The sequence below is a fragment of the Sus scrofa genome, chromosome 12 (assembly GCF_000003025.6).
Source record: "Sus scrofa isolate TJ Tabasco breed Duroc chromosome 12, Sscrofa11.1, whole genome shotgun sequence".
Classification (NCBI taxonomy): domain Eukaryota; kingdom Metazoa; phylum Chordata; class Mammalia; order Artiodactyla; family Suidae; genus Sus; species Sus scrofa.
In genome coordinates this window covers 52,364,117-52,391,541 of record NC_010454.4, presented here as the reverse complement: position 1 = coordinate 52,391,541, position 27,425 = coordinate 52,364,117, and the positions used below count along the sequence as shown (strand labels likewise).

At 46.4% G+C, this 27,425-nt stretch overlaps 1 long non-coding RNA gene across 3 annotated transcripts in view; it reads left to right on the top strand.

Annotated features, from left to right (window-relative positions):
• The window catches only part of LOC110256106, an 87,519-nt gene that overhangs the window by 10,948 nt on the left and 49,146 nt on the right, over nucleotides 1–27,425 (top strand). For 2 of the 3 annotated variants that reach the window (XR_002337351.1, XR_002337352.1), the window contains 2 exons: nucleotides 15,476–15,599; nucleotides 18,258–18,440. This is a non-coding gene — a long non-coding RNA (uncharacterized LOC110256106). Of the gene's footprint in view, nucleotides 1–11,454; nucleotides 12,628–15,475; nucleotides 15,600–18,257; nucleotides 18,441–27,425 lie in introns of those variants that run through there. The other variant, XR_002337353.1, reaches the window with a different exon arrangement.

Genomic DNA, 27,425 nt, shown 5'->3' with positions numbered 1-27,425 from the left:
CTCAAGTTGCCCAATGATTTTGATCCTTGTCTACTGATCAACAACCTGGGGAGTCCCAATCAGTGAGAGTGTCAGTGATTGGTTAAGGGGTGGATGCATGGGATGCTCATTGGAGCCCCAGGGACTTGGATGCAAATGGAGGTGTGAAGTCTTTGTGTTTCCTCCTCGACTCCCAAGCTTGTAGATGATAGGTCTGTTGACTGCAGTGGCTTCTCCTTGGAGAAAACCTAATAGAGAATAAAGCTGATGTAGAGAAAAGCATGGCAGTGTCCCAGAGAGAGAGAGTCAGTCCTGATGATATGGTTTGAAACCCTTGATCCAGCCATATCTGAAGTCGGACTGCTCCTGACTTCTCAAATGATCAGAGCCAATAAATGTCTTTTTCTTTTTTCTTTTCTTTTTTTTTTTTGACTCTGGAAATTCCCAGGCCATGGATCAAACCCACACCACAGCAGTGATCCAAGCAGCTGTGGTGACAATGCAGGGTCCTTAACCCACTGCGCCGCAAGGGAACTCTGTCTTTTTCTAAAAGCCACTTTGAATCGACTTTCTGTTACATGTATACAAAGAATCCTGAATAATGAAGAGGTGTGGCAGTGACACAGCCTGTTGTCTGGGTACCCCAGGTTTGGATCCAAGAGATAGTAACTTAAAACAATGTGCCAGCCTGTGAATGGCGTTCTCCCCAGGCAGCCCAGGATCTGTGTGAGTGAGTTTGGATGTGGATTTCTCACTATCTCCCTAGGGTCCTTTTCCAAATGGCACTCTTTTTTGTTTTTTGTTTTCTTTTTAGGGCTGCACCTGAGACATATGGAGGTTCCCAGGCTAGGGGTTGAATTGGAGCTGTAGCTGCTGGCCCACACCACAGCCACAGCATTGTTGGATCAGAGCTTCATTTGTGACCCACACCACAGATCACAGTGTAGCTCACAGATCCAAGTTAACACTGGATCCTTAACCCACTGAGCGAGGCCATGGATGGATACTAGTCGGGTTCATTAACTGCTGAGCCACAATGGAACTCCTCTGTTTCTTTTGACCATCCTGAAGCATATGGAGTTCCCCGGCCAGGGGTCAGGTCTGAGCTGAGGTTGCAACCTACATCACAGCATTCGGCAGCGTCAGATCCTTTATCCCACTGTGCTGGGCAGGGGATCGAACCTTTGACCTGGATCTGTAGACACCGCCCATTCCATTGAGCCATAGCGGAAACTCCCAAACAGTACTCTTTTCTTAACAGCTGAGACCTCCTTTCAGGGGCAGGAGCCTGGTCTCTCCTGGCTTTTTTCAGATTTCTTGAACCTCTGGGTGACTCAATTAGTTTAATAGACTAATTGATTAAACTAATTAGTTCAACCAGTGCTGAGAGCTCCCTGGTAGCCTAGTGGTTAAGGAGCTGGCATTGTCACTGCTATTGCTTGGGTCACTGCTGTGGTGCAGGTTTGATCCTTGGCTCGGGAACCTCCACATACCACAGGTGCAGCCAAAAAAAAAAAAAAAAAGTCTCTGGGTATGGGAAGGCTCTTTGTCTAGTGATTGGCTTATATTTTCATTTTGACTCACTATTTAAATTTTTTTCCCCTTATATATAATCAGAAGTAGAAATCTGTTTTTTCCTAGACAGCTGTGGTGGGGTTTTTTGGTTGTTGTTACTGTGGTTTTTGTGTTTTGTGGTTTTTTTTTTGTTTTGTTTTGTTTTGTTTTTTGCTGGAAGGTCAGGTTTTGTCCTGGTGCCGACTTGCTAAGCTTAGAAGGGATGGCCGGACAGTACTGTCCGCCAGCTCTCCTAGAGGAGGGACTTTGTTTTTTGTTTTTTTAGGGCCTTACCCGAGGCATATGGAAGGTCCTGAGCTAGGGGTCTAGTTGGAGCTGCAGCTACCGGCCTGCCCCACAGCCATAGCAATGCCAGATCCGAGCCGTGTCTGCAGCCTATGCTGTAGTTCACAGCAACGCTGGACCCTTAACCCAGTGAGCGAGGCCAGGGATCGAACCCTCATCCTCATGGATACACATGAGGTTGGGTTCCTAACCTTCTGAGCCACAACGGGAACTCCAAGGAGGGACTTTAAAGGTAGTTCACCTTGAATTGGCCTCTCCCACTCCATTTGTATTTGTTCATGGACAACATTCCAGGTCTTTCCATCACTAGGTAGAGAGCACCTGTCCACTGGCCGACTAGTTTATGTTAATTTTATAGTAATATTTATCTTTTCCATAGTTCCTGGCATCTGGAAGCACTTTTGTGCGCAGCTGCAACAGGGAACCAATATATTTTGGGAGATGTACTTTAAGTGTGGTTTTCTAAATCTCCCTTCCCCAAATCCATGCTCAAGCATTAACCCGTGAGCAGCTGTGGTCTCCACCTAACATCAAAAATTGGCACATTAAGCTGGTGACATCATGACGGTTTCACCGATTCATGTTCCAAAAATGTCACAACTCCTGCTCAGGCTGCAGTGTCGGCAGTATGTTTTAAAAAATACAGGGATTTATTTTTATGTAGGAATAGTTCTTTTTATTGTATTTATTATTATTATTTTTTTTTTTAGGGCTGCACTTGTGGCATGTGGAGATTCCCAGGCTAGGGGTCGAATCGGAGCTACAGCTGCCAGCCTACGCCACAGGCAGAGCAACGCAGGATCTGAGCTGTGTCTGCGACCTACACCACAGCTCATGGCGACACCAGATCCTTAACCCACTGAGTGAGGCTGGGGATGGAACCCGCCTCCTCATGGATACCAGTTGGATTTGTTGCTGCTTCGCCACAACAGGAACTCTGAATAAGTTCTTTTTGAAAGATAAACTTTTTTTTTTTTTTTTTGTCTTTTGTCTTTTGTCTTTTTTGTCGTTGTTTTGTTGTTGTTGTTGTTGCTATTTCTTGGGCCGCTCCCTCGGCATATGGAGGTTCCCAGGCTAGGGGTCCAATCGGAGCTGTAGCCACCGGCCTACGCCACAGCCACAGCAACTCGGGATCCGAGCCGCGTCTGCAACCTACACCACAGCTCACGGCAACGCTGGATCGTTAACCCACTGAGCAAGGGCAGGGACCGAACCCGCAACCTCATGGTTCCTAGTCGGATTCGTTAACCACTGCGCCACGACGGGAACTCCCTGAAAGATAAACTTTTAATTTTAGAATAGTTTTAGCTTTCCTGCAAAATTGGGAAGACAGTACAGAGATTTTGTCATCAGTACTTTGAAATTTGTTTGAAAAATTTTAAATTGGGGGGCGGGTTCTCTCTGGGGTTATTTGGTGATGACTCTGTACTTTTGTACATTAAGGTGACTGTTGTAGCCAGTGACTGGATCTCAGTCTCTGGCTCGTAATCCGAGGGGATTATATCAAGAAACCCTTAGATTGGAGAATCATTTCCCCTTCATTATATTTGTGCAAATGTGGTTACTTTCTAGTTTCAGGTGGGAAATGCCTCTACATGGTTAGTAAAGTAATTGCAACATAAATGGGCCACTACGATTTCACTTCTCAGGAGTTCCCATTGTGGTTCAGGGGAACCAACCCAGCTAATATCTACGAGGACGCGGGTTGGTTCAATCCCCGGCCTCACTCAGTGGGTGAGGAATCCAGAGTTGCTGTGAGCTGCGGTGTATGTTGTAGAGACAGCTCGGATCTGGTGTGGCTGTAGCTGTGGCTGTGGCATCGGCCTCAGTTCCCTAGCCTGGGAACTTCCATATGCCATGAGTGCAGCCCCCCAAAGCAAAAACCAAACCAAACCAAACCAAAACAAACAAAAGGATTTCACCTCTCAGTCTTTGAGGATAATATGAGGGTATACAGTGGGAGTTCCTTGGTGGCCTAGTGGTTAATGATTGGGTATTATCACTGCTGTGACTTGGGTTCACTGCTGTATGCTGTGGGTGTGGCCAAAAAAAAAAAAAAAAGAGGCTATACAATGTATAAATATTACTTTGGAGGACATATATAAAGTGTCAATGTTAGCAAGGTTTTTGTGTACATAATTGGGTATTACAGTTGGATCTGGGTGTTCCCATTGTGGCTCAGTGGGTTGAGAACCTGGACGAGGGTTCCATCCCTGGCCTCGTTCAGTGGGTTGAGGATCTGGCGTTGCTGTGAGCTGTGGTGTAGGCCGCAGATGCAGTTCAGATCCTGTGTTGCTGTAGCTGTGGGGTAGGCCAGTGGCTATGGCTCCAAATCAGCCTGGGAACTTTCATGTGCAGAAGGAGCGGCTTTCAAAAAAAAAAATTGAAAAAAAAATTAAAAAATTGACTCTGACTTTCTCAGCCGTCTTATATTCAAATGGCCAAGAATGCCATATTTTCATAGCAAAAAAACATATAATTGCATATTTCTTTTCTTCTCTGACTCTGGTGGCGGGGGCGGGGGGGGCAGCACCTTGTTATCCCTGGCGGGGATGGAAGCCTCTGATCCCCATGTGGTCTCCTCTGATGTTTCGGGGGGGAGGCCTCATCAGTACCAAGTGGGGGTTTTCACTAGGTCTCCACCCAGTCTTCTCTGATGCCACCCCACGGGGAGCCGCTGGAGGGGCCTCGGTACAATCAGGTGGGAGTAGAAGTCCAGGCTCCCCATTCAGCATTTGCTGATGGGGCTGGTGATGGGACTCTGGTTCTTTCCATGGTGTTTGGCTGGGATAGAGTGATGACATCTAAGTGTTTTCTGTCTTCCTGGTGTGCCCCTTTCCTCTTCCTTTGGCCAGAGAGGTTTCATGGGGATTATTTTGTTGGCGCCTGTCGGTGTTCCCAGTTTGGCAGCTTCTCCAGCATCCAGGCTCATTTACGAGGCAAAAAGAAAACCCAAGGAACTCATTGCCATGTTGTTTCCAGGGTCCCAAGGTCACTAGCTGGTCAGTCTTCTTATCTCTACCTTTTGCAGTCTTATGTTTGTTTTATATATAATGCCCATAGTTTTTAGCTATACTTAGTGGGAAGTAGAGGAGGAAGTATAACTATTTTCTTTTTTTTTTTTTTTTGGTTTTGGTTTTGGTTGCTCTGTGTGGCTTGTGGAATCTCAGTTCCCCAACCAGGGGTTGAACCCAGGCCACGGCAGTGAAAGTGCTGAATCCTAACCACTAGACCACCAGGGAACTCCGGAAGTGTATCTATTACATCTTCGATTCATTTTTTTCTTTTTTTTTTTTGCTGAGTAATCTTAAGTTGTATAGCAATTCCACAATATACCACAATTCATTTATCCAGTTACCTGTTGATACACATTTGGATTGTTTCCAGTTTGGGGCTTTATGAATAATTCTCTCTCTTTCTCTCTTTTTTTTTTTTTTTTTTTTTTTTTTTTTGGTCTTTTTAGGTCCACACCTGAGGCATATGGAGGTTCCCGGGCTAGGGAATCGGAGCTGCAGCTACTAGCCTGCAGCCACAGCCATGCGGGATCCGAGCTACATCTTTGAACTGCACCACAGCTCACGGCAACACCAGATCCTTAACCCACTGAGCCAGGGCAGGGATCGAACCCGCATCCTCGTGGTTCCTAGTCGGGTTCATTAACCACTGAGCCACGACAAGAACTCCCGCATACGTCTCCTTTGAACATGATTTACTGCGTCTATAACTATACATCCTCAAATCTTTGTGTGGACACATGTTTTCATTTCTGTTGGATAAACACCTAGGGGTGGAATCGCTGAGTCGCATGGTAATTATATGTTTAACTTTACAAGAAGCTGTCAAACTGTTTTCCAGAGTGGTTGTACCATTTTGCTTTCCCACCAGCAGCGTTCCAAGTGCTCTTATCCTCACCAACATTTGGGATTGACAGTCTTTTAAGTTTGAGTCATTCTCATTTTAATTTGCATTTCCCTGGTGACTGAGGATGCTGAACATCCTTTCATGTGCTCATTTGCCATTCCTGGATCTCCTTTGGTCATATTTCTGTTCAAATATTTGGCCTATTTTATTTTATTGGGTTGTTTGTCTTTGTATTATGGAGCTGTAAACGTTCCTATGTATTCTGGATATGGTTTTATTAGATATATGTTTTACACATATTTTCTCCTAGTCCACGTCTTGGCTCTTCATTGTCGTAACCATGTCTTTTGAAGTTGATAATTTTGTTTTGTTTTGTTTGTTTGTTTTTGTTTTGTCTTTTTGTCTTTTTGCCTTTTCTAGGGCCGCTCCTGCGGCACATGGAGGTTCCCAGGCTAGGGGTTTAATTGGAGCAGTAGCCACTGGTCTACGCCACAGCCACTCAGGATCCGAGCCAAGTCTGCAACCTACACCACAGCTCACGGTAACGCCGGATCCTTAACCCACTGAGAGAGGCCAGGAATTGAACCCGAAACCTCATGGTTCCTAGTTGGATTCGTTAACCACTGGCCACAACGGGAATTCTGAAGTTGCTCATTTTAATGACGTCTGGTTTAAAAATTTTTTTCTTTTAGAGTTGACATGGTTTTGTCTTATCTAAGAAAAATTTACCCAAGGAGAAAATTCTCCTGGCTTTTTGTCTAGAAGTATTATAGAGTCAACTCTTGTATTGAAGTTTATAATTCGAGTTATTTTTCTCTGTAGTATGAGGTAAGGGTTGAGATTCATTCTTTTGCATATGGCTCTCCAATTATGTCAGCACCGTTTGTTGAGAGGGCTAATCTTTTTTGAAAAGACTATCCTAAATTACCTCCAAACATTTGTTCACGACCAGTTGACGCTATGTGTGTCTATATCTGTACTCTATTCCATTCATTTATATTTCTACCCACATGCCAGTATCATAATGCTAATAATAAATTACCATTTTCTATATTAATATGTAATAATAGAGGAGGCCTGGCCTTATGGTTCGCTGGTTCTGTAGTGAGTCTTAAGAGTCAAGTATTGTAAGTCCTTCCACTTTGTGTTTTTCCGGATTGTTTTGGGTGTTGCAGGCCCTTTGTGTTTCCATTTAAAGTTGAGACTCAGCCTGTCCATTTCTACAAAATAGCTGTCTGGTATTTTTATTGGTCTTGCATTAATCTATAGATCAATTTGGGGAGAGGTGACACCTTAACTATACTGAGTCTTCTGATCTATGAGCGTGGTGTATACCTCTTCATTTATTGAAGTGCTTTTTTTGTTTGGTTGTTTTTTTTGGCCACACGCATGGCATATGGAGGTTCCCAGGCCAGGGGTCGAATCTGGGCTGCATCTGCAACCTACACCATGGCTGGAGCAATTCCAGATTCTTTTTTTCCTCTTTTTTTTTTTTTTTTTTTTTTAGGGCCATACCTGAGGCATATGGAGGTTCCCAGGTTAGGGGTCCAATTGGAGCTGTAGCCACTGGCCTACACCTCAGCTCACCATAACTCCAGATCCTTAACCCAGGGGTCTAACCTGCGTCCTCATAGATACTAGTCAGATTTGTTTCCACTGAGCCGTGACGGGAAATCCTTATTATTTTTTTTTGCAAGTCTGTAAATGAAAAAGTTGAAATAACTTTCCTAAGGTCACATACTTTCCTAAGGTCACTTTCCTAAGGTGAAGCCAGGACTGCAAACACAAATAGCCTAGATCTGTAGTCTGTAATCTCTTTATTCATTTCTTTTTTGGCCGCACCCAGCCAGGGATCAAATCCAAGCTGTAGCTGTAACCTCCTCAACCCACTGTGCCACAGCAAGAAGTCCCTGTAGTCTGTACACTCTTTTTTTTTTTTTTTTTTTTTTTTTTTTTTGTCGTCTGTACTCTTAATGACCGGCCCATATTGCCTCCTCACACAGGGGTGCTGTGTGCTCAGCTGCAACCCCTGGCTAACTCTATTTTAAGGTTTCCCAATTGTTTTTATCCACAGAACACGTTTTAAGTTTTAATAAACTTCATGAACGGCTACAAGATTCAAGAGATGTACTATATGGCTGAATTTAAAAAGGAAACAAGAATGAAAGACTAAACGGAAGGAAAGGATGAATGCGCAAACAGAGGGAAGGAGAGAGAGCAGAGGGAAGGAAGGGAGAAATAAAGAGGAATAGAGAGAGTGAAGAAAGTAGGGGGAGAATTGGTCTAAAAATTACATGAAATGACCAATACCGTGAATTTTTTTTTTTTTTTTTTTTTTTTTTTTTTTTTTTTGCCTTTTCTAGGGCTGCTCCCGCGGCATATGGAGGTTCCCAGGCTAGGGGTCGAATCGGAGCTGTAGCCACTGGCCTACGCCACATCCACAGCAATGCCAGACCCGAGCCGCATCTGTGACCTATACCACAGCTCACGGCAATGCCAGATCTTTAACCCACTGAGCAAGGCCAGGGATTGAACCTGCAGCCTCATGGTTCCTAGTCGGATTCGTTAACCACTGAGCCACAACGGGAACTCCAACACTGCAAATGTATATCTACAAAAGCATGGTGAGAAGCATTAAATAACACCTAAATAGGCGTTCCCACTGTGGCACAGCAGGTTAAGAATCTGGAATTGCAGGAGTTCCCGTCCTGGCTTTGCGGTTAACGAATCTGACTAGCATCCATGAGGATGGCAGCTACAGCTCTGATTGGACCCCTAGCCTGGAAACCTCCGTATGCCACAGGTGCAGCCCTAAAAAGACATACCTAGATAAACAAACAAATAAATAAAATTGCAAAAACAATAGTACTGACACTATTTTTTTGAAGGTTAAAGGTCAATGTATAGAAAGTGATTAAAATAGTGACTGGTAAACACTGGATTAATGTATGATGATGCTATTATTATGACCCATCGTCTTCTGCAAGATGCAGTGGCAATAAAAATAAAGTGCATAAGGATTCTAATTAAGGCCTAGGAGGAGTTCCCGTCATGGCTCAGTGGTTAACAAATCTGACTAGGAACCATGAAGTTGCGGGTTTGATCCCTGGCCTTGCTCAGTGGGTTAAGGATCCGGCATTGCCGTGAGCTGTGGTGTAGGTCACAGACGTGGCTCGGATCCTGTGTTGCTGTGGCTGTGGTGTAGGCTGGCAGCTGTAGCTCCAATTCGACCCCTAGCCTGGGAACCTCCATATGCTGCAGGTGCAGCCCTAAAAAATAAACAAACAAACAAAAACACAAAGGCAGAGGAGTCTGATACAACAAAGTGCTTGTGGGGGCAGTAAGCGGTTTGTGGGCTGGGACGCAGACTTCATGGAAGAAGACAAAGGAGTGAGCACTGGGAGGGGTAGGCAGAGGCCAGATCACCATGGGCTTTTGTGTGTAGTGAAAGCTGGGAAGGAAGATGCAGAATTTGTGCTGAACCTGCACATTGAACTTTGGGAGGAGGTGGTACCAGTGAAGAGAGTGAAGGTTTGGGAGTTGTTTTGTTTCGTTTTGTTTGTTTTCTGTCTGAGCCAGACATGGTTCATCAAAAAGCAAGGGCAGAACTACATACCAGAGAAGTTAGGAGTGACAGCTGAGCTGGGAGACGAGGCATCCGTGAAGGTCGGTGTGGTGGCCGTTTGTGAGACAGGCAGTCACAGCGGTAACAGTGTTGAATGGGCCTCTTCTTCCTTTATTCATTCAACTAAGTTTTCTTAAACTTAGTACCATATGGTACCATGAACCATATGCCCTGATACTTGTAGCGACTGAGGACACGGCAGTGGACAAAGGGACAATATCCCACTCTTATTTTGCCTTCTACACCGTATTTACTATATGTATTTCTTTTTTAAAGTTTTACAATTTTTTTGGCTGCACCTGTGGCATGTGGACGTTCCTGGGCCAGAGATGGAACAGCCACCCGCTGCAGTGACAACACTCAATCCTTAACCAGATGTGCCGCAAGGGAACTCTACGTTTAAATATTCTAGTATGTATCTCTTGCTGATAAGGACTTAAAAAAAAATAATGACCAAAAGACAAGACAAAAACAAACAAAACGAACAAGCAAAAAGGAGTTCCCATCGTGGCGCAGTGGAAACGAATCTGACTAGGAACCATGAGGTTTCGGGTTCAACCGCTGGCCTCACTCAGTGGGTTAAGGATCCGGCATGACCATGAGCTGTGGTGTAGTTTGCAGAGGCGGCTCGGATTCTGTGTTGCTGTGGCTGTGGTGTAGGCCAGCAGCTGTAGCTCTGACTGGACCCCTAGCCCGGGAACTTCCATGTGCTGCGGGTGCGGGTAGGCCAACCTCTCCTTCCCAGGTGGATGCTGCTTGAGCCGCAGAAAGAGCTGCTTCCTGAGAAAGAGGAGAGTTTGGTGAAAGACTTCTTGGGATTACTCGCGCTCCACCACCTGCAGATTGGAGAGGACCATGGAGGGGTGCCTGGTCTTTGCTTTTTTGCCTCTCATCCTTTCTCTCATCCTGATTCTGGAGGTGCTAAAGCAGTATAATAAGCAGGGGAGAGGGAGGAGGGGAAAAACAAGGAGAAAATATTTAAAGATGCAGAACACTTCCTCCACGCATTCCTTTAGGGAGGGTTTCTAAGTCTCAGTCAATCCTGAGCAGGGAGAAAGGGAATAAGCTTTGCACTGGGTGAAGAATGCAAACTTGATGGCAGATTAGATCTTTTCATAACCGAAATTATCAGTATTCCAACAAAGTGGCACAAAAAGCTGTAGGATCTTAGATGCTAATTATGCAGGCTTGTGAAAATTCATTAGACATACACATGACGTGTACTTTGTATGTGTATATTTTGATGACAATTTGAAAAGAAAGCTAGACGTGATCAATTCATTTGAGTAATATATAAAAGAAAAGAAAAGAAAGCTATAGTTTGTAATATAATCCAGAGGGAGATATTAAACAGCAGGTCTGAAGGACAGTGGAGAGTTAAAGAGAAAAGAGACTTTGTGATTGTTCGTGTTTATACCAGTGAGAGGTAGATTATTATCTCTTGTATCCACAGTTCGAGGTAGCAAGGGAAAAACCATGAAGTTCCTGTTGTGACTCAGTGGTAACAAACCGACTAGTATCCACGAGGATGCTGGTTCGATCCCTGGCCTCAATCAGCGGTGTATGGATCTGGCATTGTCGTGAGCTGTGGTGTAGGTTGCAGAGGTGGCTTGGATCCTGCGTGGCTGTGGCTGGGGTGGAGGCCAGCAGCTGCAGCTCCAATTCGACCCCTGACTGGGGAACCTCCATAGGCTGTAGGTGGGGCCCTGAACAGCAGAAAAAGAAAGAAAACCCACTTATGTGTGCCTGGCCAGGACATTTTATCAGGAAATTAATGGACCGGGTTGTAATGGCGGCGTGACATTTTGGAACATTCATTGTAGTTTCTGTGTCAGTAGGCGGGAGGAGACCAGTGGGTTAGGCAGGGCAGTCAAGAGATTGTAATGGACATTCTGGTGGCTCAGAGCACTGCAGGGGGACGGGGATCAAGATTACATTTACAGGAGTTCCCGTCGTGGTGCAGCGGAAAACGGATCCTACTAGGAACCACGAGGTTGTGAGTTCGATCCTTGGCCTCGCTCAGTGGGTTAAGGATCCGGTGTTGCCCTGCGCTGTAGTGTAGGCCAGCAGCTGTAGCTCCGATTAGACCTCTAGCCTGGGAATCTCCATATGCTGAGGCTGCGGCCCTAAAAAGCCAAAAAAAAAAAAAAAAAAAAAAAAAAGACTGCATTTACACCTCCAGCTCCCACCTCTTCCCCGAGGATCTCTGCAGACAACTTCCAGGTATGAATCAGCTTTTAGATATTAAAAGGCACCTCAGTCTCACCACATTCAACCTGAACTCATGATCTGCCCCAAACCTGATTCTGTTCCAGTGTTCCCAATCTCTGTGAATCATTTTCATCATATGTTAGTTATGCAAAGCAGCATCTAGAAGTCACTCTTAACTCCTCCTCCCTTTCAGCAAGCCCTGCTGATTATATCTGTTCAATGGCTCTTGAATTCTTTAGTGTCTCTGCAACTTCACCGTCTTTATCCCCGTCCAGGCTGCCTGGGCCATTGCAGCAGGATCTTCATTTGTTTAGCTTTGCTCACCCACTCTGACCTGCAGCTGGTTCACTCACTGCACTAAAGCTGATTGATCTGAATTATTTAGGATTCTCATGGCTGGAACCAGTCCCAGGAAGGTTTTCCCTATGTGGTGGCGCCTGCCCCATGCCTCTAGGCTTACACCCTGCTAGATGAGTGACCCCTCTGTCAACATATAGATGGTATTCGAAGGCAGTGGACTAGATGAGCTTTGCCAGGGATGGTTATGCGAAGAGAAGATGACCACGTCAGAATCCCGGGGCCCGGGCTGCACCTGGTTGATTGAGAAGGAAATAGCCAGGATGCTTGTTGCTCCTAGGACCCAATCCAGCCTCATTCACCCAAAAAGGGGGTGCCCCGAATATTTGGTCAAATCAAGAAAGCATCTGTCCTTTCCCCACTTTTTTTTTTGTTTTTGTTTTTTCTTTTTCTTTCTCTAAGCTTCATTTCTCCAAGACTTAGGGGCTCTGAGTCACGCAGAGGACTCCCTCATCTATTGCTGTGTTCCCATCCCCAGGTTTCTGGGAGTTTGACTCCCCCCCCATCCACAAGTTAACACCCTTTTCCTGGGTGTAGTTGATTGCTTTAGAGATAAGCACCTGACTGAGGCTGGCCGATCTTTCCCAGGAATTTGGAAGCAAGGCTGAGGCTGCAGCGCAGACTCCCGCGATAAAGAGGACTTCCGGTTTCCCCCGGAAGCGCTCAGGAGTCTCCAGTTCCAGCCTCTTCCGAGCCTGTGTTTGAGGCCTAGCCAGATCTCTGCCCTGAGTTCTGTGAGTACCCCCAGGTTCCTTAAAATACGATTTCCTTCACAAATTTAAGCTGGCCGAAGTGGGTTTCTGTTACTGGGAATCAAAGTCCTCCTACTTGATGATTCTCAGAGAACACTTTTTATACGTGCAAAGACGGCCCGAGATTAGTCATACAATTGTTTCGTTCTTCCTGGAGAAAAAGATGGAGATGACAGAGTACATTATTAAACAAATAACTGCAAAGCTCTACCCTCCTTCCAAAAGGTAAATTGCAGCAAAGGAAGAACTTTGTTATTTGCAGAATTGCAAAACTTGGGCTCTTTGAGGATAAATCCTATTCAGCTTTGCTCACGTAAGAGGGAGTCATCCTTGAAAGCTGCCCCCAGTGTCTCCAGTGATAGAACAGAGTAGTGGATAGATGCTCAGACACACAGGACGTCTGCTATCGTTTCTCTTCTGCTGACAGATTTGCATGCGTGTTCCTTCTGAGCCCAAGGGCAAGCTTCGGAAGAAGGGGCATCAAAAATACTTGGGATCGGAAAAAAAAAGAAAAGGAATCTCAGCAGTGGAGGGTTAAAACTTGTGTGGCTGTTGTTGGAATATCCCTTAGTTCTGATTTAGCTTGATGATAAAGGGGGGGAGGACATTAGAGAGAAAAAAGCCTCTAACTTCTATCCATCCCTTTATGTTCTGAAAGTAAGCCCAGTTTAGGGAGAGACATTTTCTTGGTTTTGGCAATGACCTGAAAGAAGCTGGGCTTGGGACTAGTTTTGGGACTTGCTCTCTTGGGGGCTTGCGGGGGCCGAGAAGGTGGTCTCAGAGGGATGGGGGAGGGGTGCGGGAGTGGGGGGATTCTGTCTCCTCGCTGCCTCCCTTCCCCTTTCTGCGGTTGCTATAGGAGGCACCTGAGTCCTTTTGCAGCTCATAGTTGCTTGGAAGAGCAGGTGGGAGAAGCTTGTTAGCTCTTCAGTTTTACTCGTTTATTTCTTAACATTCTTGTCCCTGGCATTGGATGTTAAGATCCTTAAGATTATGCCCTGAGGCAGTTTTGGAAGATGTCCACAGATTCTTTGACACTCTGGCCTTTGAAAGGTGGGGTTTATGTCCTTCCCTCGCCCTGAACCTGGGCTAGTTTGTCACTCACTTGTAATCAATAGAGTGTGATGGAAACGATGTGTGATTCTGAGGCCAGGTCAGGATAAATGCTTGCAGCTTCTGCCTTGTTGGTTCAACATTTGTTTTTGGAGCCCTGAGCTGCAAGGTAAGAAGTCTGAGGCCAGGTCAAGGGGAGGGGCCACATGGAAGTGCTATGGTCATTAGCCCCAGGGGAGGTGTCGGCAGAACAGTCAACGGCAAACTCAGGAGTGAAGGGACCTCCATGTGAATCCAGCCTTTAGCAGCCTTCCAGCCCTGGAGCCTTCCCAGCCAAGGCCCCAGAGGTCATGCAGCAGAGGCAGTCCATTCTGGGGGGCCCCTTCTGGGTTTCTGACCCACAGAATCTGAAAGCAAAATAAAATGTTTGTTTTAAGCCTTTGTGTTTTGGGTTGTTTTGTGTATTTTTTATTTTTTTAATTGAAGTATAGTTAGTTTACGATGATGTGTTAATTTCAAGCATACAGCAAAGTGATTCAGTATATGCAGAATATATCTATATTCTTTTTTGTTTTGTTTTGGTCTTTTTAGGGCCATACCCTCAGCATATGTAAGTTCCCAGGATAGGGGTCGAATTGGAGCTGTAGCTGCTGGCGTACACTACAGCCACAGCCATGCCAGATCCAAGCTGCATCTGCGACCTACACCATAGCTCATGGCAATGCTGTATCCTTAACCTGATGAGCAGGGCCAGGGATTGAACCTGAGTCCTCATGGATACTAGTTGGGTTCATTACCACTGAGCTGCAGTGGTAACTCCCAGAATATATGTATATTCTTTTTCGGATTTTTTTCCATTACAGATTATTTTAAGATACTGAGTATAGTTCCCTTGGGGTAACTTGTTAGAAAGCAGTAGTACTCAGAACACACTCCTAAACCGAGCCTCCCCACCCCTCTCTGTACAACTGGAAGCTTGGAAGGCAATAATTGTGAACTCATGGTCTCTGTAGTCCCACTGGCTCCCAAGAAGAAAAAAAATGGGAGTTCCCATTGTGGCTCAGTGGGTTAAGAACCTGACTAGTATCCATGAGGACGAAGGTCAGATCCCTGGCCTAGCTTAGTGGGTTAAGGATCTGGCATTGCCGCCAGCTGTGGCATAGGTTGCAGATGTGACTTGGATCTGGCATTGCTATGGTGTAGGCCGGCAACTGCAGCTCCAATTCAACCCCTAGCTGGGAACGTGCATTTGCCGTGGGTGTGACCCCAAAAAGAAGAAAAAACATGGAGGAGCCAAGTCATATGTTCCCTTTTATTCGTCCCATGATTACCAAGGAGATAGGTTATTTCTTCACCCCCGAGACCTGGACCCTTACGTCGATTAAGCTTCCTCCTCATCAAAGAAACATTAGAAGGGTGCAGGTGTTCACCTCTGTCCAGAAGCTTATCTTAGGGAGTTCCCTGTGCAGTGGGTTGAGGCTCCAGCATGGTCATTGCAGCAGCTCAGGTCGCTGCTCAGGTTTGATCCTTGGCCCGGGAACTTCTACATGCAGGCATGGCCCAAAAAAAAAAAAAAAATAAAGTATTTAAGAGGGCTTATTTTCTCCTCTCCCCTCAAATTATTTCAGTTAACCCTTGTATTTCTTTTTGTTATAGTGTCATAATATAAATTACAGGAAAGTTAAAAGTTATAATAAATTTGTTACATAATTGTATAGAATATATGTGATAAAAAGTTATAATAAAAATAAAAACGACCTGCTGTCTCTCCTTTTAGGGGTTCTCTTTGGATGGTTCGTATTCCTAGGCTGTGTCTTCACGCAAATATGTGGCAGTGCAGTGCTGGAAGCCCCTCGCATGTGAGCAGTTTGTGGATACATGGGCCCTGCACGGGGAGCCTGGTAGGTGAAAGAGTCATGTTATTGACTGTACCCTCAAGCGTTAGAATGAGGAGAACTTCTCTCTGGAGGAGTTTGATTGTGCAGAGGAGGCCGGCCCATCTCCTGTTCTGTAGTAGGAGCTGCTTGCAAATCTAGGAGCTGGTTGCCAAGAGCTGGGGTCTCGAGCATTCAGTGTTGTTTTGCTTAACCTCTCTGTGTTCAGCCACATAGCTCATCACCACCACCCCCCCACTCCTCTCCCTGGTCACCCCGAGTCTGGAGCGTCACTTCTTCATAATGTAAACCTCCTGTCTCTTGCAGCGAGGAAGGGTGCCAGCCTGCAGGTGGGGAATACGACGGGGTGGGATGGGCTGGTCCCTCGAGAAACATGTCCAAGCCCCTTCTCATTTCAGTCTCCTGTTTCGCCTCCAGTTTTGGTGGTACCTTGAACCTCCAAGGACTGAGCCTTTCCGGGTCCTCTGAGGTTTAATTGGCTTCTTCCCTAATGGGCATCCCTTCAGGGTGGGGAAGATTAAATTGCCCAAAGTTACACATCTGGTCAAGGAACTCAGACTCCACCTCAGACGTGCCCATCTTCAAAGTCCTGTATTTCTTACTTTAGGAAGCTAGAATAAAGCCTGATAATCCTGAGAAAATAGAATACCGGAAGAGCCAGTTTCAGAATGTAGATGCAGGATTCCTAAATGCTAACAAACCGAATCTAGGACAGTAATGAACAATCTGTACAAGGGAGGCCACTCAGTAAAGACTGTAGGAAGTTCCTGTGTGGAGCAGCAGGTTAAGGAGCCAGGGTTGCCACCACTGTGGGGGCAAGCTGCCACTGTGGCGTGGGTTCGATCCCTGGCCTGGGAACTTCCACATGCTGTGTGTGAGGCCACAAAAAAAAAAAAAAAAAAAAAAAACAGTAAGAAGAAGAAATGCAGAGTAAAATGAGATACCACTTTGTGTGTATATGATTAACTTGGCAGGATTTTAAGGAAGATCCTATCCATTGTGGGCATAGGGGGAATTAGGCCCTCCCATGTGCTTTGGGTATGAGAGTAAATTGGCATCCCATTTCGAGGGGTCACTTTAACTGTATGTAGCAAAAGTTTTAATATCCCTCCTGACTTTTGACCCAGAAGTTCCAGTTCTCAGAATTTATTTTCAGGAAACCATCGTGATATGCACACTTTGCTGTGAGGATAGTAATGTCAACATTATATATAATAACAAAATTATAACATAATAATAAAATAAATTACACAATTTTATTATATATTTTAAAATAATATAATTATATAATCATAAAATTGCTATAATAAAAATCAATAACAGTAATGCTAATAACAATAAATTAGTAACAACTGTTTTGTATATTTTAGTATTTTGAAATAATATAATAAATTTGTATAATTATAAACGTGTTATAATCATAAAATAATAACCCTTTACCTGTTCACTAATATTTATTTTCAGGGAACACTCGTGATATGCACATTTAGCTATGAGGATGTTCATTTCACTGTTACCTATCACAACAAAATAATAATAATAAAATCATATAATTCTATGATAACACAATATTTTAAAATAATAGAAAATTGACAATAAATTGTTATAATAAATTAATTAATAACAATTAATGAAATTAATATTAATAAAATTAACAGCAGTTTATCTGGTCACTAATTTGGTCTTGATAAATTATAATATCAAAACAAAATAGTGTTGGAGAATGATTTTTAGTAACGTGGAAATATAATGATACATTAAGTGAAATACCTAGGTTCAAAACAGTATGTTCTCAGTTTTTTTGTATTGCAGTTTGTGCAGTGATAAAAAGTCAACTGAAAGTGGCTGAAGAGAAAGAAAAGGAGGAGTTCCTGTTGTGGTTCAGTGGTTAACGAATCCCGCTAGGAACCATGAGGTTGCGGGTTCGCTCCCTGGCCTTGCTCAGTGGGTTAAGGATCCGGCATTGCCGTGAGCTGTGGTGTAGGTCACAGACGTGGCTCGGATCCTGTGTTGCCATGAGCTGTGGTGTAGGCCGGCGGCCACAGCTCTGATTAGACCCCTAGCCTAGGAAGCTCCATATGCCGAGGGTATGGCCCTAGAAAAGGCAAAGAAAAAGAAAAGAAAAGAAAAGAGAAAGAAAAGGAGTGTATTGATTCGTAGCACTAGAAAGGCAGCGCCCATGACGCCTCAGGTGCGCTGGACCCAGGCACTGGTGGACCATCTTCTTAATCTGCTTCCATCTCTTAATTCTTATGTTGTGTTGGTTGTACCTCCAGGTAAACTCTCCACAAATGTTGCTAAAGAGGGGGTGGTAGTCAGTGTTCCCCAGATAAACAGAGCCACAGGGACCCAGGAAAGCCGATGTATAGTTCAAAGGCCAGAGAGTCCCAAGTTACACAGTCAAGCAGAGAGTGAACTCACCCTTCCCCCACCTTTCTGTTCCCTGGGGAGAGCCTCTGCCTCCCCCAGCCCACTGATTCAAACGGTAATCTCTTCTAGAACAGCTCCCAGGCACACCCAGAAGTAATTTTTAGCCAGGTATCTGGGCACCCTGTGGCCCAGTCAAGTTGACGCGTAAGATTAACCATCACAAGTCGTCCCCCCCCTCCCCCGCCGGCCACTTGGACACTCATTCGTATCTCCTTAAACCATCCTCATTTCCAGGTAAAGAATAGCAAAGGCTTAACCCGTCCTGACACAATGCAGCCGTCCTGCGTGCAACTGAGAACGCGCGCTCACCCCTTCCCCCGGAAGAGGAAGTCAAGTCCTTGAGTGCTGTTGACTCTTCTGGTTGGCCTCTCACCTAAACGCTGTGCTGTGAGACTCTCCAAGCGGAAACGCTGTGAGGTAAGGTCAGCACATCTTAGGTTTCGTGATAAGGAAATCAGACAGGAAGGAAAACAAGGATACACACACATTCATGACGAAATAGGGAGGAAAGCTCCATGGCAGTTATACCCCTCCTTTCTCTAACTGACCATGTGGCTGGTATTTATAACTATCTTCTTCTACTACCCATGCTGTATTCTTCACTAGGCATGTTGTATTCTTGTCCTGCCTCAGCGGGTCCTCTTGCTTCACTTGGTAGGGTGACCCAACCCGCATTCCTGCAGAGTCTGGGCCATTGTTGTAGTTGTCCTTGGACCCTGATCGCAGGTCACAGTAACCCTAAGAGACGCCTGAGGGTCTCCCGGATTGCACGCACACTCTTCTTGACCTCCGTGGTGGAGAAGTGCTCCAGTTGCCTCAGGAGCAGTTGTCCCAGCCAGCACAGCGACTCTTGGCCTGTTGATTCAGAAGCATGAGACGCCCCAAGTGGCCGGGTGGTCGTCGTTAACGTCCAGCTTGATGGAATCACGGCTGTCTCTCTTGGTGGAAGCGTTCCTCCTTCTGGAACTAACGACCCCTAGGTCTAGGTCATGGGAACAGGAAGCCAAAACTTTGCTAGTGGGTCACCAGGGGTCAGAGCGAGTGGTGCCACTCCCATTTTCACCCCGACTCCTGCACCCACGAATCATGGCTTTGGGAGGAGCAGGACCATATATTAATTAGACACTGATTTGGAGCCTATACGGCCTCCTGGAGAACCTTGCTCCAGCCCTGCCAGGTATCTCCGTGTAGCTGGCACTGTGACTGAGTCTAGAGTAGTTGCTGCTTTTTTACTCAGTAGGTCCTCATTGGAATAGTGTCATCAAGGCAGTGGACCAGAGGGATGTCTTGGTGGAGGGAAAGGTGATCAGGACGCCTGTGAACTAAATTAGGACATAGGGCTGGAGACTTGGTATGTTGCTGAGGGTAGGCCAGCAAAAGTCTGTTGTTGGCTTTGCCAGCTGAAACTAAACACTGCCACCCCTAATGGGGTGGAGAAAAAGGCATTTGCTAGAACAGTAGCTGCGTATGAAGTGCCAGGAGATGTGTTACTTTGCTCAGGCAACGAAACCGCATCTGGTACAGTGGCTGCCATTGCAGCCGCCACCTGGTTAAGCATATGACAATCCGCTGTTACTTTCCAGGACCCACCTGTCATCTGCACAGGCCAGATCAGGCACCTCGAAAAGGAATGTGGGGGGAATCCACACCCCTTTATCCCTGATGTCCTTGGTGGTGGCCCTCATCTCGGCGACACCTCCGGGAATGCAGTTTTGCTTTTGGTTTACTAGTTTCCTACGTAGAGGCGGCTCTAGTGGCTTCCACTTGGCCTTTCCCACCCTGAGAGCCCTCATACCACAGATCTGGGAACCCGTATAGGGATTCTGCCAGCGGCTGAGTCTGTTTATCCCAAGTATGCATTCTGGAACTGGGGAACTAACTTTAAGATGGGTTTGAGGACCCACTGGACCCTCGGGGAGAGGGACCTGAGCTAAAATGCCATTGATCGCCTGAATTCTATCAGGCTCTACTCCAACTGGGGGCATCACAGCGCGTTTTGGGTCTCCTGGAATTAGTGTCACTTCAGAGCCAGTAGTCCCTGACAGGTCTGGTTATCTTTTCTTGCCAATACAGTTGCTCTGGTAAAGGCTGTAGATTCCTCTGGAGGAAAGCTGGGGGAAAGATTAATGGCATAAATTTTAGGTAGCATACCAGGGTCCTTCCTCAGGGGGACCGACCTCCCCTTCAATCAACGGGTCCTGGGTCCAGAGTTCCTGTTGTGGCTCAGGGGGTTAAGAACCTGACCCAGTGTCTATGAGGTTGCGGGTTTGATCCCTGGCCTCGCCCACTGGGTTAAGGATCTGGCATTGCTGTGAGCTGTGGTGTAGGTCACAGATGCAGCTTGGATCTGGTATGGCTGTGGCTGTGGCATAGACCTGCAGCTGCAGCTCTGATTTGATCCCTAGCCCAGAAACTTCCATATGCCTCGGGTGCAGCTATATTAAAAAAACAAACAAACAAACAAACAAAAAACCCCAAAAACCCAAAACCCAAACCAGAGGGTTCTGGGTCTATAACCTGTCTCAAGTCAGGGAATTGATTGTGGACCATGACTCTCTGTTTTTACTATTGCAGTTAGCGTTTTGTTCACGTGACCTCGAACTTTTCTGCTTGTACAAATTAAGTAGAATCCAGTAGGCTCCCTAACTGCGTCACTTCTGAAACACCGTGATCGCCTAGCCAACACCACAGGTCTGGGAAGGGTCAGGCCATTCTGATGAATACTCTGCTCTCTCTTGGTAACCAGGCCCGTCTTGCCCACGGGTGGCTGACGGTCGCCCCTTGGCCTCCGCCATCCTGGGACCCAGTGGCCTCCATTGTATTAAGGTTGCCCAGTTCAGTGGCTGCAGTGCCCACTGCGAGGTCTGGCCCTCAGAGGAGCAGTTGCAGAGCTCTGCCAGCGCCTGGGCCTCCCCTCCCGGCTTGACTTCTCACAGCAGCGCTGGGGAAAGGTGTGTCTTCCAGGCCCTCATAGCGTGGGTGTCTAGATCGTCAGTGACAAATCCGCTGTGACTTTCCAGTCTCCCGGATCGTTTGACTCCTTTCCTCCCGCTGAAAGCAGGGCAGGTTCAGCATTTCCCGTTGGGTCACTATGGGTCGCCTTTTGGACCATGTTTCAGCCAACCAATCAAATCGTCAGAGCCCTCTCTAACTTCCCAAGCAGCAAAGTAAATACAGAATCTCCGTGTACTGAGCCCCGATCAATAAGTTTGGCCCGATCCACCTTCCTTTCACTATGATCCTACAGCCTTGGTACCCATTCCTTCATGCTCCCCACTTCTGTCTGTATCCATTAGAAAACTTATCTATTATTATAAATTATATGTAAATTATAAATACTAGGAAGATGTTTATTCTAAGGTATTGGCTCATAGAATTATGGAGGCTGAGGAGTTCCCGTCGTGGCACAGTGGTTAATGAATCCGACTAGGAACCACGAGGTTGCGGGTTCAATCCCTGGCCTTGCTCAGTGGGTTAAGGATCCGGCGTTGCCATGAGCTGTGGCATAGGTCACAGATGCGGTTCAGATCCCGCGTTGCTGTGGCTGTGGTGTAGGCCGGTGGCTACAGCTCTGATTAGACTGCTAGCCTGGGAACCTCCATATACCGTGGGAGTGGCCCAAGAAAAGACAAAAAGACAAGAAAAAAAAAGAATTATGGAGGCTGAGATATCCCATGATCTGCCATCTGTAAGCGGGAGGCCAGGGAGAGCTGATGGTGTAGATTCTAGTCTGAGTCTGAAGGCTGGAGAACTAGGAGTGTTGGAGACAGAAGTTTCCATAGTCAGGCAGAAAGCGAGTTCAACCTTTTGGTACCTGTTTGTTCAATTCAGTCCTCAATGGATCAGATAAAGCCCATGCACCCTGGGGACGGCTGTTTGCCTTACTAGGTTCACTAATTCAAATGCCGGTCTTTTCTAGAAACACCTTCCCAGACTACCCAGAGATAAGCCTAAACCAGTTCTCTAGACATCCTGTCGTCCGGTCCCGTCGACACAAAATGAACCATCACAGAGGGCCAGGAGCAGTTCTGGGATTGTGTGTTACCAATTTAATAACAACCTAACCAAAACAGAGTCTTTCCTTGGAACTCATTCCAGCAAAACTCCCAGTGCTGAATCTCTTTGACCAGGCTTGATCATGTCCTCTTCAGCTGAGAGGTGGTGTGGATCCCAGCTAAATTATGTAGTAATAGTTTAGATGGTTAAAATTTAATGAAGACTAATTATGTGTCAAGTAGTGAATCTGATTCTGAATTCTGTGATTGTGTAACCTTGGGCAATTCCGTCTCCCCAAACCTGTAAAGGGTACAAAATCAGTGTTCTCTGTATTGTTTCTCTTCGTCCTCTTGACAGCTCCAATGAAATAGGTTCTGTCATCATCCTCATTTAACAGACGAAGAAACTAAAGCCCAGGCAGGTTAAGTGTATTATGCGCAAGACAGGAATTAAACAATTGATGAGGTCACTTGTATGGATTGAAAATGTGGGCAGAGGGAGTTTCCCAAAAAAGAATCAGATGCCGCATCTGACCTTGGAGATAGAACCGAGAACAAAACAACCAACCACACAGGATACAGGGATATAAATACTTGAAATGTCTATCATTGATATAGTCATAAAGGTGAGAGAATATATTACACTCGTGTCATAAGAACAGGGTGATATAATTTTAAATATTAAGAGAATACAAAAGAGCCCTTAAAAGTTCAAGCAGGATAGTAGACCTGAAAAATGTGATGCAAGAATTGGAAGATAAACTCGAGGAAATCCTGAAGACGATGAAGAGAGGGCATATGGGAGAGAAAAGATAAGATCTGGAGAATAAGCCTGGGAGGTTCAATCTCTGAATAATAGGAGGTCCAGACAATAACAGAGAACACCAATAAAACAGTACGAAAAAATTGACCAGAGCCAAGGACATGCATTTCTGGACTGAGGGGGTCCTTCAAATGCCCAGAAAAAAAGACAAGAAGAGACCCACCCAGACACATTACCATGACATTTCAGAACGCTGGGGCACAGAGATTTGCAAAGGAAAAGGAGACAGAGATGGAGGCTGGGACCCAGATTTGGCTTTGCCTTCTTCAGTGAATAACACTGGAAGCACGAAGGCAACAGAGCAGTGCCTGCAAAATTCTGAAGCAGGAGTTCTTGTCTTGGCGCAGCAGAAGCGAATCCGACTAGGAATCATGAGGTTGCAGGTTTGATCCTTGGCCTCGCTCAGTGGGTGAAGGATCCGGCGTTGCCATGAGCTGTGGTGTAGGTCAAAGACGTGGCTCGGATCCCGAGTTGCTGTAGCTGTGGTGTCAAGATCTCCGAGCATTTCCCTCCCATGCGGCCTTTCTGAAGAAGCTACTGGAGGCTGTGTTTTGTTTTGTTTCTTGGGTTTTTTTGGTCATGCCTGCAGCATGCAGAAGTTCCCCAGCCAGGGATCAAACCCATGCCATGGCAGTGACCTGAGCCACAGCCGTGGCAATGCTGGATCTTTAACCCCCTGCACAGCCAGGGAACTCTGGAGGCTGTGTGTGGGGGGATTTTTTCTTTCCTATGGCTGCACCTGCAGCATATGGAAGTTCCTGGGCCACTGATTGACTGAATTTGAGCTGTAGCTGTGTCAATGCCGGATCCTTTAATGCACTGTACCAGGCAGGGGATGGAATCCATGCCTCCACAGTGTCTTGAGCTGCTGCAGTAGGATTCTTAACCCACTGTGCCACAGTGGGAACTCCCAGAGGCTTTTTTTTTTTTTCTTTTTAAATGGCGCACCCTAGGCATATGGAGGTTCCCAGGCTAGGGGTGGAATTGGAGTTACAGCTGCCAGCCTACACCACAGCCACAGCAACGCAAGATCTGAGCTGCATCTGAGACCTATGCTGCAGCTTGTGGCAAAGCCAGATCCTTAACCCACTGAGTAAGGCCAGGGATTGCACCTGCATCCTCATGGACAACGGAGTTGTGTTTTTAACCCACTGAGCAACAGTGCACACTCTCAGCAGCTGTGTTGTTTTTTTAAATAGTTGAGTTACAATGTTGTGTCCATTTCTGCTGTACAGTAACGTGAGCCAGTTGTACATGTATATACGTTCTTTTTCTCACATTCTCCCTGGATTTTCTCACAACATCCCTGTGTTTTTTTAACGAGAGAATAAACCAAGAGGAAGGTGTGGGACACAACAGGTAGGGATCTGACGCAGGAGAAAGGAGAGGGGAGTCCTTGAGGTGAGGGTGTTGGGGGCTCCAGGATGACAGCTGCGCTAGTTGCAGAAGGAAACCATTGCGGATTGAAGCAGCGTGACCCCAGAGAGAGAGACAAATGGAGGGCAGCTGCCCCCCTCTGCCCCTGTGCCATCAGGTGGACTTTTAAATCAAGGACAGGGTGTTCAGAGAGACAGGCCCCAGTTTTTCTCTGAACTTCCCCAACGTGCTGATTACTCATGCGTGATCTGCTGTGGATGTTTGTCTACAAATGCTCTGCTTTGACTTTTTTTTTTTTTTTTTTTTTTTTTTTGTCTTTTTGCCTTTTCTAGGGCCGCTCCCCCGGCATATGGAGGTTCCCAGGCTAGAGGTCAAATTGGAGCTGTAGCCGCCAGCCTACGCCAGAACCACAGCCACATGGGATCCGAGCCACTCTGTGACCTACACCACAGCTCACGGCAACGCTGGATCCTTAACCCACTGAGCAGGGCCAGGGCTCGAACCCGTCACCTCCTCGTTCCTAGTTGGATTCGTTAACCACTGAGCCACGATGGGAACTCCTGACTTCTTTGAGGAGTTGGAGCACAAGTCATGTGAACAGAAAACACAGAGGAGCCCCTCCCTCTGACTGTATCCCAGCCAGACACCTAAACCCTGGCCCGTGCTGCGGTGCTGCCACATGTCTCAACTGCTGAGCCTGATGCCCGGGGTTACTCATCGTCTTACTCAATGATTTTCCCATTAAGGCTCTTGTAAAGGCTCCGGGAAGCTGAAGCCAGACAGTGGCCCAGAGTCGGTTCAGCTTCTCTTCTCCTTCAACGGTGGCAGGATCACCTCTTCCTCGCCCTCCTTGACTGGTGCTTGCTACTCAGGTTTCCAAAACAAAGTAATATTTAGGGGTGCAAATTAGGTGGAAATGGAAAGGAAAAATTGGAATGACCAACGCAATAACCATCCCAGCGGTTAGCGCTGAGGGTAAAGACTGCAACTGAGGCGTAAACAGAGGCTTTGAAAAGACTGGAAATGTTTTATATCTCACACTGGGTGGTTGGTAGCTTGCGCTGTTATTGAAGTGGCACTAATTAGTTTACCCCCCCTCCTATTTATGCGCTGCATTTCACAATGACCCATTGTAAACAGCAGGTGCTATCACTCAATAAATAAGGAGATGAACGGGCACCAGCAGAACGAAGAGATGTTCATCCAGAATCTTTGAAAAAGGAAAACACCTGCACAGAGAAAGGGCGGGAGGGACCGTTTGTGTCCGGCTCTGCTGCCGGGAACAGAGATCTGCTTGATTTAACTCGAGAGAGGGGTGGGGATTGTTTTGCGTCTATGTGTGGAATGAACTGGAAGGATCAAACCCAGGAAGTTTTTCACTTTCCCTACAGGCATCTCTGCGTCCCTGTCTGTCTCCTCTGCTCTCTATTGGTTCTACGGTGAACCTCCCCCAAATTCTTTGGCTTAAAGCAACAATCGCCTTTTATTTATTGGCTCTCGATGCTGTGATTTGGGAAGGGATCGGCGGGAACGGCTCAGTCCCGCTCCATCGAGTGTTGGCTGGGTCAGCCTGACTGGGGCTGAGTGACGTTGATGGCTTCACTCACGTGTGTGGCTTCTCAGCTACAGTGTCTAGACCAGCGAGGGCTCAGCTGGACCAATCTCTCCGGGGGGAGCTATTTTTCCTGGTGACTCAGTGCTTGAGGAGAACTCAAGCCGAAGCTGTCAGGTCCCTTAAGCCCCAGGTCCAGAGCTGGCACTGTGTCACTTCCGCTGGATTTTGTTGACCAAAGCGAATTCAGATGACAGGGAGGAGAAACAGACTTCCCCTCTTAATGGGAGAAGTGGAAAGATTACTTGGCAGCTATTTTTGCAATTTGCCATAGCTTTTCTCCTACCGCATAATTTTGACTCGCGCATAATTTTAGTTTGCTCTTTGCCGTAACTCCACTCGTGTTTTTCTGTTAGCTCCAAATTTATTGCTAACCGGTAAGTTCTCTTTTGTATTTTTAGGTTCAAATGCCTAAGAACTAGTTGGTTCAGTTCATCTTTTCACCTCATGCCAGTGGTCAAAGCCTATTTTTTCCCTCAAGTTTTTAGTTTGAAAAATGTTACACTTTCAGGATAGTTGCCTGAATAATAGACCAAATGCCTGTAGACTCCTCACGTAGTCACCAATTTTAACACTTGCCACTTTGCTTGATTGCGCTTTATATAAATGTGTGCAGTTAGTTGAAGACATCATGGCATTTTCCTTTTTTTTTTTTTTTTTTATCTTTTTAGGGCTGAACCTGTGGCATATGGAGGTTCCCAGGCTAGAGGTTGAATCGGAACTATAACTGCCGGCCACAGCCACAGCCATGTAGGATCCAAGCTGTGTCTGCAACCTACACCACAGTCATGGCAACAACGGGTCTGAGCCGCACCTGTGGCCTCTGTCAGAGCTTGCGGCAATGCCAGATCCTCAACCCACTGAGCGAGGCCAGGGGTCGAACCCACATCCTCAGGGACACTATATTGGATTCTGAACCCACTGAGCCACGACAGGAACTCTTGATTATTTCCTCTTGGTTAGAGTCCGCGTGAACCTTTTTGGTAAGAATCGGTGATGGCGTGTGGCTGGCCAGCTGATCGGTTGCTCTTAGACAGTTGCTGGCCAATTGCTTATGTGCATTCACTCCCATCCCCTCTCCTGTCCTCCTCTGGTCAGAACCTTCTGGGTAGCTTCGGCCAAAGGAAGACAGTGGCAGATGATTGGAGAATAGGAGAGGGGAAAGGCTAGGGGGTCCTCCCTGCTTTGTCTCTTCCTGTGAGGTCCTTGACTACGACTGCTTCTCTTTTCTGAAGTCTCCTGTTCCCCCCTGCCAAAAAAAAAAAAAAAAAACAGACCTTCCTGCTATGGGTCCACCTCCCTGGAAATCCCTTTCCTTGCTTCTGGCTCCTTCTGGCTGGTCCCAACCTCTGTGTTCTGATAAAACGTCCTTCTCCCGCCGTCCCTTCAGCCCTGGGGCAGCAGCTGCTCCTGACCCTCGTGAACCTCCAGTCGCCTCGCCATCCTCTGTTTGGCCTCTCAGCTTTTCCATTTCCTGTGGAACCCATTTCCTTTATTTGGTTTGAAAAACTCAGGGTGGCGTCTGCTTTCCTGACTAAACCCTGACTAATACAGGCAGGATGCCTCATCCAGTGACCTGAGGGGTGGCGCTGACG